The following is a 16,769-nucleotide window of genomic DNA, read 5'->3' as shown; positions in this document are numbered from 1 at the left end:
AGCATATACAACAACATGATGTTTTCATCTCCATGTTTCATAGTGTGGATGCTGCATGTTTTTGATAATATGCAGTGTCTGTCACATGCCAAACATGGTGTTTAGTCTGATGGACAAATAAATACATTTTGGGCTCATCAGAGTATAAAACCTTCTTCCAGTTGACGTCAGAGACCCCCATGTGAATTCTGGCAAACTTCAGACAAGATGTGATGTGTGTGGTTTTTCGTTTTTTATTTTAACAGTGGCTTACTCTTTGCCACTCTTCTATAAAGCTGCCACAGGTGAAGCACCCGAGCAAAAAATTGTTATCTGCAAAGTCTCTCCAGCCTCATCCAGAGTAGTTTGTGACTGCTTCAGAGTTCCCATATGTCTCTTGGGCCTCCCTCACTACTCTTCTTGTTGCATGTTCTCTCAGGTTTTGCAGGTGACCTGCTCTAGGCACGTTTATAGCTGTGCACTACCCTTTCAATTTCTTAATGATTGATTTAACTGGACTACAAAGGATATTCAGTGACTTGGACATTTTCTTGTCTCCATCCCCTGACTTGTGCTTTTCAACCACCTTTTCACAAAGTCGCTTGGAGTGTCCTTTTGTCTATGTTGTGCAGTTTTGGCAATGATACTGGGTCACCACAGGTTGGCCCTTACAGATAAGTGAAGTACATCCTGACTACAAACTGGTGAGCTCCATTGAGCTACTTCTGTTATTTCTGATACCAATTGGCTGCACCAGTGAAGGTTTAAGGGTAACGTATTAAAGGGAGTAAAGTAAACAATTATTTTGTATTTTTATTAAATTAGACCACTATGCAGAGATTTGTTTTCATTCTGACATTCTGAAGTTAAAATAGCCTTTTTTGTTGATCAGTGTCAAAAAAGGCAAAGTAAATTTGTTGTATTATAATAATAAAATGTGAAAACTTCCAAGGAGTCAATACCTTTTAGAGACACTTTATATATAAGATAGATAGTGTAGAAGATAGCCTGGCCACAGACACAGACACACGACACCAAATGTCCACAACACACATGTTTATTTACACTATTTACGATTCGTGCGCAATCCAGTCCCCACTATTCCACACAACTACTCAGTTCTTTTCTCTCTTCGGCCGCCTCCACTCCTCTCTCGCAAGCTCTTTCTTCCTCCTCCCGACTCCGGCTCCTCGAATGGAGTGATGCGGCCCCTTTTATAATGCCCTGGATGTGCTCCAGGTGCTTTGAGATGGTCTTCCGGCAGCACTTCCTGGTGTGGCGGAAGTGCTGTCCTCCAGGGCTCGGGAACCACCCAGGTGCCCCCTGGTGGTGGCCACGGACCCTGATGGAAACCAGGTGGGCTGCCCTCTTGCACCCAGGGGAGATATTGCCCCCTCTGCCAGTCTTTCCCTGCTCCAGGCATCCCAGTGGGGCAAGGTCCCTGGTCATCTGCCACAATAGATAGATAGATAGATAGATAGATAGATAGATAGATAGATAGATAGATACATACATATATACAGTATATATACTTTATATGTATACATATACATACATATACATACACACACACACATACGTATATACTGTATATATATATACTTATACATATTTATATACACATAAAGAGGGAGAGAGAGAGGTGAGCAGGTTTCTGTTTGAGAAGAAGGAAGGAAGAAAAGAATGAAATGAAGAAAACAGAAGAAGGAATATGACAGGCCAAGAATGCAGGACCTTTGGTGGCTGGCCTGAGTCTGAGAGTGCCACCAGGGGGCACTCCTGTATAATAATGGAAAATCCAAGGAAGGATGCTTCACAGTAAATGGCACTTGTATAAACTGAGCCTTGAAGTAAGACCCTGATTGAAATAATGGAATAGTCTGAGTGAAAGTGTAAAGCAGTCAAGTTAATCTTAAAGTTGGGAGATGAAGGCTAGTCCACAAATGGCAGAAGGTAGTGTGACCTGAGAAACAAATAGTCCCTTAATACTGTGTTGTGGGCAATCAATGAATGGAAAAATATCACTCCACTAAGCAAGAATTATTTTTTTAAATAATGCTAGCTTAAAGGCAAAGATTACAATTCTCATTCATTTAGCAGAGGCCTTTATCCAAGGTGAATTACAAAATCAAATTATAATGTGTATACTTTAGCCTACAGATCAGACAAAATAGCAAGTGAAATTTAGAAAACAGGAGTTAAAACCAGTAATTGTTTGATTGATCCATAACAAATTTTCTAACTCTTAAAAATATTTCCTAAACATATAGAAAGCAAAACAAAGATTTTCTTTTTTCTTTCAACATATATACAGTATGTGTGCATATGTTCACACGTATTGAACGTACAGAATATTTTCTCTAACCTGCTTTATCTAGTTCAGAGCTGCATGGTTCCAGAGCCTACACCCAAGCAGCAATGGGAGAAGAGAGGAAAAATGCAGACCGGGGCTCCAGTTCATCACAGGCTCCACTCACACACACATGCACAAAGGTCCAATTTAGAGTCAATAATTTAACCTAAAACACCCACCTTTTGATTTTAAAAGAGAAACTAGGGAATCCAAAGACAAACCCATACAGATAGAGGGAGAATGAGTAACCTCTAAACAGAAAAGAACAAGACATGGATTTGATCCCAGGACACTGAATCTAAGAGGCGGCAGCACCAGAACTGGCCCAATGTGCCACTCTCTACACACAATTTATTACATATTCATACACATATATGCATATCTATTGATAGGGTGCTTTTCATAGTTCACTGTATGCTAAAACGTACAGGGTCTTTTCTGCTCAGTTTGATTACATTAACAAAACACAAGTGAGGATTAAACAAGGAGGATGTCCATATTATTAAATAAATCAAATTAGAATAGCATAGTCTCTGCCCTCCTGGTCCTGGCAAAAAGAGGTTCTCCTGACTATTAAGTGAAACATCTTGCCTATGCAACATACTCATATATATTCTCTCTTCTCCTTATTTTTTCTTTCAAAAAAAAAAAAGGTGGCCAAAGTAATTCTCTGTTAGCAACTCCACTGTCTATATGCCTGTTCACCTCTGTTTTTTGTTTGCAGAATTTTTATCATTATTTATAATCCAACCTTGAATGGGCTGTTAGTCCATAACAGGTTCCTAAATCATTATATATTAGTAAAACAAAAAAGAAAACTCCAATGAATGGCATTAATTAAATAAGTGAGTGCTAAAAAGTTTAATGTTCATGCTTTAAAAATTGGCTTAGTTGATGCGGAGGAACCCTGGAGCTGGCTCTTAAAGTCATTTAAAGCAATTGCAGAGAACTATCAGCCACAAGGTGAGCTCAAGAGCGACAGGAGGCAGGGCACAATGAATTAATGTGACTTTTATTTATTTGGGCGGAGGGATCAGTCTTCCAACAGATCTTGCTCTGCAGTAAAGAAAATACAATGAAGGGACTATTTCTTCCCATAATTCAAAGATGTGGTAACCTATTGATTTGCAAGCTTGAATTTATGCTGTGGAAACCAGGGGCGCTCCAGCCACCCCAACCATGTCACAGACAGGCAGAGACACACGTTCAAGCACAGCACAAATTTATTATATTGGGGAAGCACTTTTCCCTCTCTCCTCACAGCAGCACAGTACAATCCACCAAGCACAATAATCAGTCCTTCGTTTTTTCTTTCTTTCTCTATTTGCCTCCACTCCTCCTTCAGCAAGCTTTTTCCACCTCCTCCCGACTTTGGCTCCTTGGGTAGTGGCAGCTGGCTTCTTTTTAAAGGGCACCCCGAAGTGTCCCATGTGCTCCACGACCTTCTTCCGGTGTGGAGGAAGTGCTGCTGCAAAGGGCTCAGCCGTGCCTACAGCATTCTATGCTGGTGCTCACAGAACCCAACGGGGTTGCTTCAAACTCCAAGTCCCAGCATGCCCTGCAGGAATCCGTGGAGCTGCAGCAACCCTGAGGGACTGCCCTCTAGTGTTCCAAGGAAGATAATGCCCCAAACATGCTCTCTTCCTCGGTCCTTGCACCCAGCTGGTGTCCTGGCTGGGTAATGGCCCTGGCCATCTGTCACATCACAGTGCATTATATGAGAGTATCTGCCCTTACCTTTTGTATTGTTATTTATTATTTATTATTATTGCTTATTTTTAATTGTTTTCTCTTGTAAAGCACTTTGGGCTACACTGCTATATAAAAATCCATCCATCCATCCATTTTCTAACCCGCTGAATCCAAATACAGGGTCACGGGGGTCTGCTGGAGCCAATCCCAGCCAGCACAGGGCACAATGCAGGAACCAAACCTGGGCAGGGTGCCAACCCACCACAGGACACACACAAACACACCCACACACCAGAACACACTAGGGCCAATTTAGAATCACCAATCCACCTAACCTGCATGTCTTTGGATTGTGGGAGGAAACCGGAGCGCCCGGAAGAAACCCACGCAGACACGGGGAGAACATGCAAACTCCACGCAGGGAGGGCCCGGGAAGCAAACCCGGGTCTCCTAACTGCGAGGCAGCAGCGCTACCACTGCGCCACCGTGCCGCCCCGCTATATAAAAATGTGCTACATAAATAAATGTTGTTGTTGTCGTGTTCTTCACAAAATGGCGTTCCATCCAGGGTTGGCTTGTGCCTACATTTGCCATTGCTGGAATAAGCTTCACCTAAAAATGAATTAAAAAATGCAGTTTTAGAAGGTTATTGGGTAGATATGTGCTCTTAACTACAGTAACATTACATCTGCTCCACTGTGAATCATTCCCATTGTTTTCTGCAATATGGTTACCATTTAAAACATTTAACAAGTTCAAATATCTGGCCAGCATTATGAGGAGTTGGGTATAAATTGGCAACAATAAGTAACCAAGATGTAATTAGGTGGCAACACTCTTTGGATGAAGTGTTGCTTTATATCTACATAAGTTAGAAAATACATCTCTATTTTGGGGGAGGAGCACATGGGAGTGGCTCTAAATTGTAAATCAGATTTTTCTCTCTTTGTTGAAGGTTTGTTTTCTCAAACTAATAGCTATCATTTTTATGAAACACAAAGGTTTCAACAACAAATCTTTTGGTTTCTCACTGACAAAGAACTGAAAATGATTCTTTCCTGTGGTATTTGAATAACCCTAAAGAATTAATTGCATATAAAAAAAATCCATCCCCTCTCTTAGGGTGGTCGTCTCAGGCACTGCATTTTTACCAATCAATTTGGGGTTTTTCACATCATTAGGGTTAAACAGAGAGCTTTGGACACCTGGGTTTCCAAACGCCACTTTTTATTGCCTTTTGAAATTGAACAGAAAAAAAAATCTAAGAGAAAAAAGGAAATAAAGATGCTTGATGATAAAATATTAGCTTATCAAAGAGGTCAATTTGTCTTCACTTTTGCAGTAACTCTGTTATCAAAGTTCCTTAACTATTCCTCATTCTAATCCCATAAATCTCGATGGCAGACTCACGTAGTAAAGTTCTGTGACCTGTGCCCAAGGCATTTCAGTAAATCACAATTCCTTTGATGCAATGAGGCCGCCACGCGGAGGAATAAAATCCAGATGTTCTCCAGGTGACCTTATAGATGCCGCAGTTTCCATGATTCTCATAAATAATGTCACTGTGAATTACCAGGCATAAATATTCAGATGTCTTTTTACAAAATCTCTGTGGCCCTCACCTCGAACTTTACTACCCAAGGATTTTATACAATCCAGAAAATTAGGGTTGGGGAGCTGAAAGTTGGGAAGGTCTGGCACTGAGCTGAGAGACAGCAGTAATAAGTACACATTCTTTAACCTATTAAGCAATTCTTTGCAATTGTCTTAAAAATGCATCAGTTTATTCAATAAATTAATAATTCAATTAGTCACATTGAATTGTATAATAATATATTACCTACTTGATATTCTTTTATTCATAGTTTACATTCCTACAGTCCTCCTTATGTAAAAATTCACGGCCTTACTAAGAACTCAGATCAATGTGAGCAAAATACAAAAAAGAGTAAACACTTGCATGATGCAGTTTAACATAAATGTCTACACACAGGTAAACTATACATTCATTTCAAATTCAAGATGGATGTTGGCGGTGGTGTGGTGGTTCACAGCTCTTTTACAAGGAGTTTGAATCCCAGCTTAGTCACTGTCTGTATTGAGTTCTCTCCATGTTAATTTAGACTTTTCTTCTGGTACTCCAGTTTCCCTTCCAAATGCAAAAGGTGTGTGGATGGGTGTTGGGTTAACTGGCTCCTAGTGTTGATTGATTAAATTCGCCAAAACATTTCTGGAAGTAAATTTGCTGTGTCCACCAGTGACATTTGTTCATCGAATATTTTCCTGAAAATTAATCATTTTGCTGGATCAGATAATTGTTTTTTTTCCCAGTGCCCCATGATGCTTTGCAAAGCTAGCAATATTAAAGATGTAGCAGCCATTTTTTGGATGGGGCAGCCTCCTCAGTATATAACACTGATTCTTGTATTGGACGGTATACTGGATCAACCAGTATATCAGAGGAAATTATTCTTCCTGTACTGATTTATTAAGAACTTTCTTACTGGTATACTAAAAATTAGCAGAAAGCTTGTGAACACATTTAAAAACTAAACACACATGCAGAAGGAACTGTGTCAGTGTATTTGTATATTAAAGGCCATGTCTTTTTGTATGGACTTGTATGAGACCTGTGTATAATATGTGAGTTGCCTCTTTAATAGTATTACCCAGAGTGTTGTACAGTTGATGCAAACACGAAGGACTGACGAATCCACATACTGTAGTGATACGCTAATTTAGTAGCAGCGGTGGGTGAAAAAAAACAAACTGAACATTCTGGTTTAAGGAAAATTAGTACCTGCTTTGAAAATTGTGGGAGCCATGCTTTCTGCTTCCAGTGCCACTGTTTGCAAAAAAAAATTGTACTCTTTTGATATTTACTGTAATTGTATTAATTTATCTAAAGGAGGCACCATGGTTAGCACAGCTGCCTCACATCTCAGGTCCCTATTCCAGTGGAATATAGTTGACTTTCGTAATCCTCAGGGACACTTAAAAAATACCACTGCACCATTATAATCCACTCTGAACTAATTCAGTTTCTCCTATCCTTTTTGGATTCATTGCATTTTGCCAAGTTTGGTGAAGTTCCCAAAGATTTCTGTGATTTCACTGAACTCAAAGCAAAGCGAATTTAATTAGGTTATGATTTGGTTGGTGACTTCAATTATTTCTGACTGCTCCTTGTTTTTTTATTTTAAGAACATTGTTTCTAGGGTTTTAAAGACCAAAGAATTCATCAGTTACTGTCTATTTTTTATCCTACATGCTTTTAATGCTTTTGAAAATGAATTACATTCTCCCGTGATGGCACTTATTTTCTGTTGATGGTTGCCTGGCAAAATGACTGGGAGTGTGCGACAAATAATGTCATCAACATACTGGTGTAAAGGTCAGCGTCGTGCATTTTCTAATCTTCTGAAATTTCAGAATCCTCCTAAGGAAAAACCTTTAGTAACTATTTATTTTTGTATATTCAAGTTGCAAAACTATCTTCTGTTTCCTTGACACAATTAACAACTTTTTAATCTGGCTCCCATTATGTGTCCCCCTTTTGGATGGAGAATTCTGCACTATATCCCAACTTCAATCCTTGATTAACTTCCTAGGCATTGTTTATTTATTGCACAACTTCACAGTTACACCTCTTGGCTTATTATTTTGACTACACAACTTCTCCAAATTCCTCTTCAATTTTAAACTGTTTTTTTAAATACTCATTTTAGTTGTTTGTCTGTTTTTCTTTAAGAAGTTTCTGTTCTGGAACGTTTACTATTCTAAGTTGTGTTTTTGATTTCACTATAATTTCTGAATGGTGTCTATATTTTGTTAAATTTTGTTTTCCATTTTATTTATTGCTTATTTTTTGTAGTATTTCCATTTTCCCATTTGAAAAGCGCTAGTTGTGATGGGCGCAGAAGCCGTTTAAGATGGCGGTACATAATCTGATGTATCCAGAACTTTTTTAACTCAAAAGAAAAAATCTTTTTGGTAGCGAATGATCAGCTTAACTAACATTTTTAGGTTTGATTCTGGGTTTTGGTTACCAGTTTCTGTTATAGACAATCCTAAATCAAGCCATAAAAAACACACCTACAAAATCCAAAATACTAAAAGGATTCAATAGATGGAAGTTTAAAGCTAATGTCACAGCAGCCATCTTAAGTCTTCCAGGCTCTTAAGTAGCACTGGGGTGATCCTCCAGCTGCAACATCACACACTAAAAAGGTTCTGAATGCAGTGTAAAAGGTATACAGCCAAACGATAACATAAAACAATAATTTAAACAAAATTTTCATTAAGACAAGAAATAAAAAAGCAAACAAAACATGATAAATAACATTTTTTGAAAAAATTAGCAAAAAAGTAAAATACAAAGAGAACGCATTTGACGTTAATCTGCATCCAGCCCTGCATGTAGGCCCTCCAACCTGCAGGGAAAACATGGAGGTTGGTGGCAGAACTGGCATGCCGGCCACCATAAAAAAACCTCACACTGGTTCCATTCCATGTGAACTAGTGTGGTGCTGAGGTGTCACCCATTGGATGGCTGCACTCGGGTCCTAATCTGGGATCCTGAGTTGGTTCGTCATGTGGTGGGTGCAGAAATACGCTGTATCAGCATGTGCTGCTAACCTAACCTAACATTTGAGCCAAGGATGAAACCCTGGATGCACCATTACAGAAACAGAATAGCATTGCCAAATAATAATAAAATATTTCACACTCTAAAATACTAAATGTACAAATGCAAAATCCACAAAAAAAAGTATACAATTTGCAACCATCCTCAAGGTGTTTTACTGAAGCTTGTAGCAACATAAGCTAAAACGTATGCCACTGGTCATTAAGCATCTGTCAGAAATGAGGTAGGACATGCACTCTCACATTTGTGCGTGTGTGTATGTGGTGAACTAGTGAAAAAGAAAATAAGCAAAGGGTCACACAGCACACCACTCTGTAGCGTGCAACCAAATAAGAATGCAAATTTGGACAAGCTCTTGATGGAGGTGACATTATAAATGAAAAAAAAACTACATTTAAAATCCAAAAAGTAAAGTTTAAAATTTGAGCAGGGTTTTATAAACACACGACAAAAATACCAATAATACTACTGCTTCTATTACTGCTACTACTACTATTACACTAAAGCAGCAAAGACACAATCTACCTTTACGCAATTTAAAAATGTCTAGCCATTACTGCTGCTGCCTCACAGCTGCTGAGTCCCAGTTTTAGTGCAGTACAGAGTTTGCACATTCTCCTTGAGAATCGGCGTAGATGTTCTCTGTATACATCAGCTGCCTTCCACATCTCTCAAAACATACATATTAGGTTAACTGGCAACCCATAGTGTCCCCATATGAGCGAGGGGGGTATGAGGGTCAATATGCGCTGTTGATGGCTGACTTCTTCCTTCATGGTTCCTTCCTCCCTTACTCCCAGTGTTGCTGATTAGGAACCAGATCCTTGCGACTCCTGTTTTAACAAAAATACCAGAAAGATTGTTTTCAATAAAACCAGTAATTCATTTACATTTATTGCTGGGGAATTTGTAAGTTAACAGCTGACCACTTACTTATTTCCATACTGATACTATTAACCTACAATTCCTAAATATGGTGATTTTTCATTTGTGCCTTTTTGTCAAAGTTTCCAGTGGTGAAAACACTGCCACTGACAAAGTTATTCGTTGCCTCATCTCTTTAAAACGGAGTCTGCTGATGAACTTCAGAGATCTGTCTAGCCTATTATCAAAAATATTAATTGCAGGTAAAAATTTTCCAGGTTTAGAAAAACTGCCAGTGGGATCTAACTGCAGATCCAGCTTGTCAGGTTTGGCAGGAGAACCACATACAAAAATCTTCAAAGCAAACCTCCTGTTACATAATGGGTGGGTTTCCCAGTGTCATTGGTGATGAGACTTCTGACAAAACGCTCTTTGTGCATCCTCTATGCATTTCATATTTCAAAGCAGATAATGATGGTATTTGTTTATATTTGCCCTGAGACGCTGAAGAATACAAGAGTAGCATTTCACATATCACCTCCAACCAAGTACGGCACCGAGCAGATAAAAGACAATGACAAGCCATTGTTTAAGTAAGACATGTGTCTCATCTTGGCATCACCTTTATCTGCCTCTCAGTCTGCTAACCCAGAGTATTTCTGAGCGCATTATTATATTTTCTACTTCCTCGTCTTCACCTTTGCTGTGGTGTTTTTGCAAACAAAGATTCCCCTTGTTTCTTAATCTCCTCCACATATATAACAGACTTATTACATTTCAGAAGGTTTTCCACCATAAGTGTGTTTTGAAAAAGTATAATGTGAGATTGACAATAAAAATTACATGAAGACACCTTTCTCTGCTTTGCTATTTTAGACTTACCTGATAATGTACCAAATAACTGACACATACCAAATCGGTTTATCATGGTTTTCAGCTCACTTATTAGGCTGCCACTTTGATGAATGGCTTATTTACACATCATTCCTTCTGTCACTAAATATATAGATAAGAAATCTCATTTAACATTTTTCTAGGGTCCAACTGAAAGTGTTAAATGTTGGAAAAGTATTAAAGGCCTAAAACATGTTAAATAAAGTGTGGTTCCCGACCGGGCTCCGAGGAGAGGAGGGCTTGTGCCTCCTCCAGACCGCGAGGGGGCGTCCGTCCTGGTTATGTGGGGGGCCACGGGTACAGGGCTTGGAAGCCCAGCCCTGTAGGGACCCGTGGTCACCGCCAGGTGGCGCCCCGATGCCGGTTTACCCCGTGTGGTCTTTGGCCGGGGATGGAGCCCGGCCGGGACGCCTTGGAGGACCAGAGGAGGGCGTGTGCCTCCTCCAGATCGAGAGGGGGTGTCCGTCCTGGTTATGCAGGAGGCCGCGGGTAGAGGGCTTGGAAGCCCAGCCCTGTGGGGACCCGTGGCCACCGCCAGGCGGCGCCCCAGTGCCTATTTATCCCGGGAGCCCGGCACTTCCGCCACACCAGGAAGTGCCGGGGGGAAGACGACAGGGGTTACACGGACGGCTTCCGGGTGCGCAGCCGGCACTTCCGCCACACAGGGGTGTGGCCAAGACCAAGTGCCGGGAAGCAGCTGGAGCTCATCCGGGTTCCCATAAAAGGGGCCGCCTCCCTCCAGTCATTGGTGGAAGTCGGAAGGCAGAAGGACGGAGCTGGAGAGAGGACAGGAGGTGGCCAGGAACAAGGCACAGAGACTGTGGGCCCTGGACTTTGGGGAATTCGGTGCAAGGGGCACTGGGGTTGTGTGAGTGCACGTGACTTATGGAACTTGTAAATACTGTAAATAAAAGTGTGTTGGGTGAAAAAATGCTGTCCGTCTGTCTGTGCCGGGGCCAGCGTTCACAAAAGTAAATCTGTAATTATTTGTCAGTTTGGATTTATGTTTCTTTTTAGTTTAACTGTAGATATTTTTATAGTTAGTAAGAATTGTGGTCCAGTTTCAAGTGTCCAGATTTGTTCTATTTAATTTGTAAATTAAATTACTACTACTGTCCTTTTTGTTGCTTCAGCTTGTCACTCCTTTTTACAAATGCCACTGTGTTCTTGATAAGCCATGAGAGCCTGAAACCCAGCTTCAACATACAACCTTGCTTTTGATTTTTGAAAACAAAATAAGACTTACACACACAGCTCAATTCCCATATTTTCACTCATATGTGACACAGAGCTGATGTCCTTAGAGAATTGTGATCAGCTAAAAATGACACATGGAATCACAAATTTCTTAAAAGGATTTATACCACTTTTGCTGTTTTGCATGAGACCCTTCACATCTCCCTCCCACTAGACCCCTCTCACGTTCACAGATTTCTTTTTTTATTTTATTAATTTTATTGAAATCATTCCATACAAATCAATCAATTTTTACAAAAGGTAGAATTGAGAACAAGTCGACCCCCACCCCTGAGAGAAGGAGCAAGGCAAACGAAATAAAATTTAAGGCTTGTAAACATACCTAAATTGATAAGTTTAAAAAGTCAATAGAGATGAATGGAGAAGAAAAAGAAATACCAAAATAACTGCTTCCTCTGTGCTTTAAAAGCTTATTTTAAAATATTACTGATTAGATCCTGCCATGTTTTGAAAAAAGTCTGCACAGATCCTCTAACTGAGTATTTGATTTTTTCCAATTTCAAATAGTATAACACATTAGTTACCCACTGGCTTAAAAGAGGAGAGTTTGGATTCTTCCAGTTTAGCAGAATAAGACTGCGTGCCAAAAGTGTAGTGAATGCAATCACCGTTTGTTTGTCTTTCTCCACTTTAAACCCATTTGGAAGAACACCAGACACTGCTGTTAGTGGATTAGGAGCGATTGTGACACCAAGGCTGTCTGAAAGGTAATTAAAAATTTTGGTCCAGAATGATGTTAGTTTGGTGCAGCTCCAAATCATGTGACCCAATGAGGCTGGAACTTGATTGCAGCGTTCACAGGTTGGATCCTGCCCTGGAAACATTTTAGACAGTTTTAGTCGAGACAGATGTGCCCGATATATATAATTTTGAGTTGAATAATTGCATGCTTTGCTCATATGGAGCTCGAGTGAATTCTCTGCATTGCTATTTTCCACTCCTTTTCTGATATATTAATTGAGAGATCTTTTTCCCAGTGTCCTCTTCGATCTTTTAAAGGGAGGGACTGTAAAATGATTTTTCATTCCCAAGGTTTCTTCCATTTTTTTTCCCTACAAGAGTTTTTGTTTTTTTTTGTGAGTTTTTCCTTGTCTTCTTAGAGAGTCAAGGCTGGGGGGCTGTCAAGAGGCAGGGCCTGATAAAACCCACTGCAGCACTTCTTGTGTGATTTTGGGCTACACAAAAATAAATTGTATTGCATTGTATTGTATTGTATTATACTGACTCTAGTATCCCCTACAAACTTGACCATCTTGATAGTTATATATTTCTAAAAAGAAATAAAAATTGAAAAGAGCATTGGCTTAAGCACTGACCACTGAGAGAAGCCTCTTGTAACATCATCAAATTCTGAAAAGGTTCCATTAACATTTGCTCCCTGTGAGCCCTAAAGCCGCTGTTACACTCATCTACACACAATGCCCTGAATTCACAGTTTTGTTTGATGTGAGCCCTCTCGTGTGTGACCTTAACTAAAAATCAAAATAAATAATATAATATGCTCCCTCCATCTCATATCTTTGTGTTGTTTCCTCATAGAATTCCAGTATATTAGTAAAACATGACCTCTTCTGGCTGGATCCAGGCTGACCACTCACTAGCAATGTGATGCTCAGTCTTTTCCATAAAAATTAATTCATTTATCATGCATGTTAAGCTTACTGGCCTATAGTTACTTTCACCCGAGACTGTTGTCCATGATTTTGTAAAATCTCGTTTGGAATATTGTAATGCTGTTCTCTTTCATGTTTCATCTTGGAGATTCACGGAAGTATAGCAAGTAGAGAACTCAGCTGGTAAAACTCCTGTCAGTGCCAAGCTCTGGAGACATATTAGTTCTACGTTTCAACAACTCTACTAATTTCCCAGTATCACACATGTGTTAGGAGGTCATCAGAGGTAAGCACTAATGCTATGGGACATGAGAGGGAGCTGTTGCTGATGATATTGTCTCTTTTTCCACCTACAGCTTAGAGAAACCACCAACTGAGGGCAACTGACTCCACCCATTCTGGTCCAGCTACTATAAAAATGAGATAGTCCCAGCAAGGGTTGTCTCATTCCGGGAAGAATAAACCGTAGAACTGCTCTTCAACCTGACAGTGTGGCCGCTCTACAGAGCCTAAATTCAGTTACAAACCCTACCAGGCAATATTACCTTTGTGTTCTTGTTATTTGCAGCACTGAGTGCTTGAGTGTTAATTTTGTGGAACTTATCGGTTATTAAAAAGGGAGTTCTAGTTGGCATCATAAGAATTCTTTGGTGGGAGTGTTCCCTTGGTTGATGACAACGGTTAAATATTGGCTACCAGAAATGACTCTTTTATGCATCTTTAATTCCATTCTTAGTCTTGATTAGTGATGAGCAAAAAAGGTAGGTTTTGATCCACATACAGTACAGTTTCGTGGTGATTTAGCATCTGCGAAATTGAAAACTCAGGAAAACTAATTTCTTGGGGTTTAAAAGATTAACAAAATATTATCACAAAATGGTAACAACAATCCGGAAAAAATGGCACCTTCCAAAAAAATGATTAAAAAATAATAAAGATGAAGAAAAACAGAATGATTAGTGATACAAAAATAATGAGAATCACGACACACTGAGTGCATTTACATGCACTTTAATAACCTGTTTATTCACAGAAACACGGTTTCAAAAATGCCATGTACACTCACCTAAAGGATTATTAGGACCACCATACTAATACGGTGTTTGACCCCCTTTCGCCTTCAGAACTGCCTTAATTCTACGTGGCATTGATTCAACAAGGTGCTGAAAGCATTCTTTAGAAATGTTGGCCCATATTGATAGGATAGCATCTTGCAGTTGATGGAGATTTGTGGGATGCACATCCAGGGAACGAAGCTCCCGCTCCACCACATCCCAAAGATGCTCTATTGGGTTGAGATCTGGTGACTGTGGGGGCCATTTTAGTACAGTGAACTCATTGTCATGTTCAAGAAACCAATTTGAAATGATTCGAGCTTTGTGACATGGTGCATTATCCTGCTGGAAGTAGCCATCAGAGGATGGGTACATGGTGGTCATGAAGGGATGGACATGGTCAGAAACAATGCTCAGGTAGCCTGTGGCATTTAAACGATGCCCAATTGGCACTAAGGGGCCTAAAGTGTACCAAGAAAACATCCCCCACACCATTACACCACCACCACCAGCCTGCACAGTGGTAACAAGGCATGATGGATCCATGTTCTCATTCTGTTTACGCCAAATTCTGACTCTACCATTTGAATGTCTCAACAGAAATCGAGACTCATCAGACCAGGCAACATTTTTCCAGTCTTCAACTGTCCAATTTTGGTGAGCTTGTGCAAATTGTAGCCTCTTTTTCCTATTTGTAGTGGAGATGAGTGGTAACCGGTGGGGTCTTCTGCTGTTATAGCCCATGCGCCTCAAGGTTGTGCATGTTGTGGCTTCACAAATGCTTTGCTGCATACCTCGGTTGTAACGAGTGGTTATTTCAGTCAAAGTTGCTCTTCTATCAGCTTGAATCAGTCGGCCCATTCTCCTCTGACCTCTAGCATCAACAAGGCATTTTCGCCCACAGGACTGCCGCATACTGGATGTTTTTCCCTTTTCACACCATTCTTTGTAAACCCTAGAAATGGTTGTGCGTGAAAATCCCAGTAACTGAGCAGATTGTGAAATACTCAGACCGGCCCGTCTGGCACCAACAACCATGCCACGCTCAAAATTGCTTAAATCACCTTTCTTTCCCATTCTGACATTCAGTTTGGAGTTCAGGAGATTGTCTTGACCAGGACCACACCCCTAAATGCATTGAAGCAACTGCCATGTGATTGGTTGATTAGATAATTGCATTAATGAGAAATTGAACAGGTGTTCCTAATAATCCTTTAGGTGAGTGTATACTCTTATTCTGTTTAGAGAAACCAGTTTAACACACAGATTTCAACGCAAGTAACCCAGTTATGTGGCTGTATAAACCCTTAACTGGGTTTCAGTAAAGAATTTCATATTCTGCATGTGTCCATTGCACTCTGTTAGCCTGTGCATGTCTTTGCTTCACACATGCATCCAGCAGCCACGGATAGAAAGTGGTGGAAGAGTCCACAGAGATACATTTCCTAATGTGAATGTATGGGCAATTGCATAATTCCTTCTCCTGGTTGAAATAACCTGTCTCAATATTTCAGAAATCACTAAATTTATGTTGATGAGTTCAATGTACAGTGATAAAGTCAGTAACACAATCTTGGTAGTCACAGTCTCCATGTTTGTTTTTGGATTTATGATGGCCGTTGATGATGTTGAATCTTCTTTTTAGAACATTTTGCGATTTCAAAGTGTTTTGCCAAGGTTATACTCCATATGTGGAATTTTAAGAAACCAGGATCCTGCCTTAACTGGGTTACTCATTTTTATTGCAGTTCTGTGTGTAAAGTTAGTCAGTGAAATTGAAGTCAATAAATACATTGTTGATGTAATCATTACAGTATTGTAACTGTCGAAAAGAGTTTGATCCCAAAAGAAACTGACGAAGTACACTAAAACTCTGTGCAAAAGGCTTCTCCATTGCATTAAAATATGGACCCTATGCCAGAAGCAAGAACAAAGGCACATTTTGGGCATATCTTGGATAAACAAAGTGCCCAGCCATGAAGTTCTTGAGAGAACAAAGATTATATCCATGTTCAGCCTCCTCAAGCAGAGGTAACTAAACTGGTTGGATTATGTTTCTTGCATGAAAGAGGGTTGCATTCCAAAAGACATTATCCATGGTGAACTCATGGCTGGCAAGTAGGCAACTGGGAGACCCTAAATATGGTATAAGAAGATCTGTAAATGTGATCTCAAGGCACTAGCCAACATATGGTGGGTGCTTACATCCAGAAAATGTACTTTACAGCAGCAGGTGCAGACTCCCTTAATATGAAACCAGAATGCAAAAGAAAAGAAAGCTAGCAGGAAACATCACTTTCAAGAGGACAGAATTGCATCAATGTTTTGCTGACTAAAGTACAGTAAAGACTGCCATTCTCACATCAGAGTCTAGACCCCTAGCAAACACTGTTTCTATTCAGTTTCTGATATGC

This window comes from Polypterus senegalus, chromosome 16 (genome assembly GCF_016835505.1).
Source record: "Polypterus senegalus isolate Bchr_013 chromosome 16, ASM1683550v1, whole genome shotgun sequence".
NCBI lineage: Eukaryota > Metazoa > Chordata > Cladistia > Polypteriformes > Polypteridae > Polypterus > Polypterus senegalus.
This window is presented reverse-complemented; position numbering follows the sequence as displayed.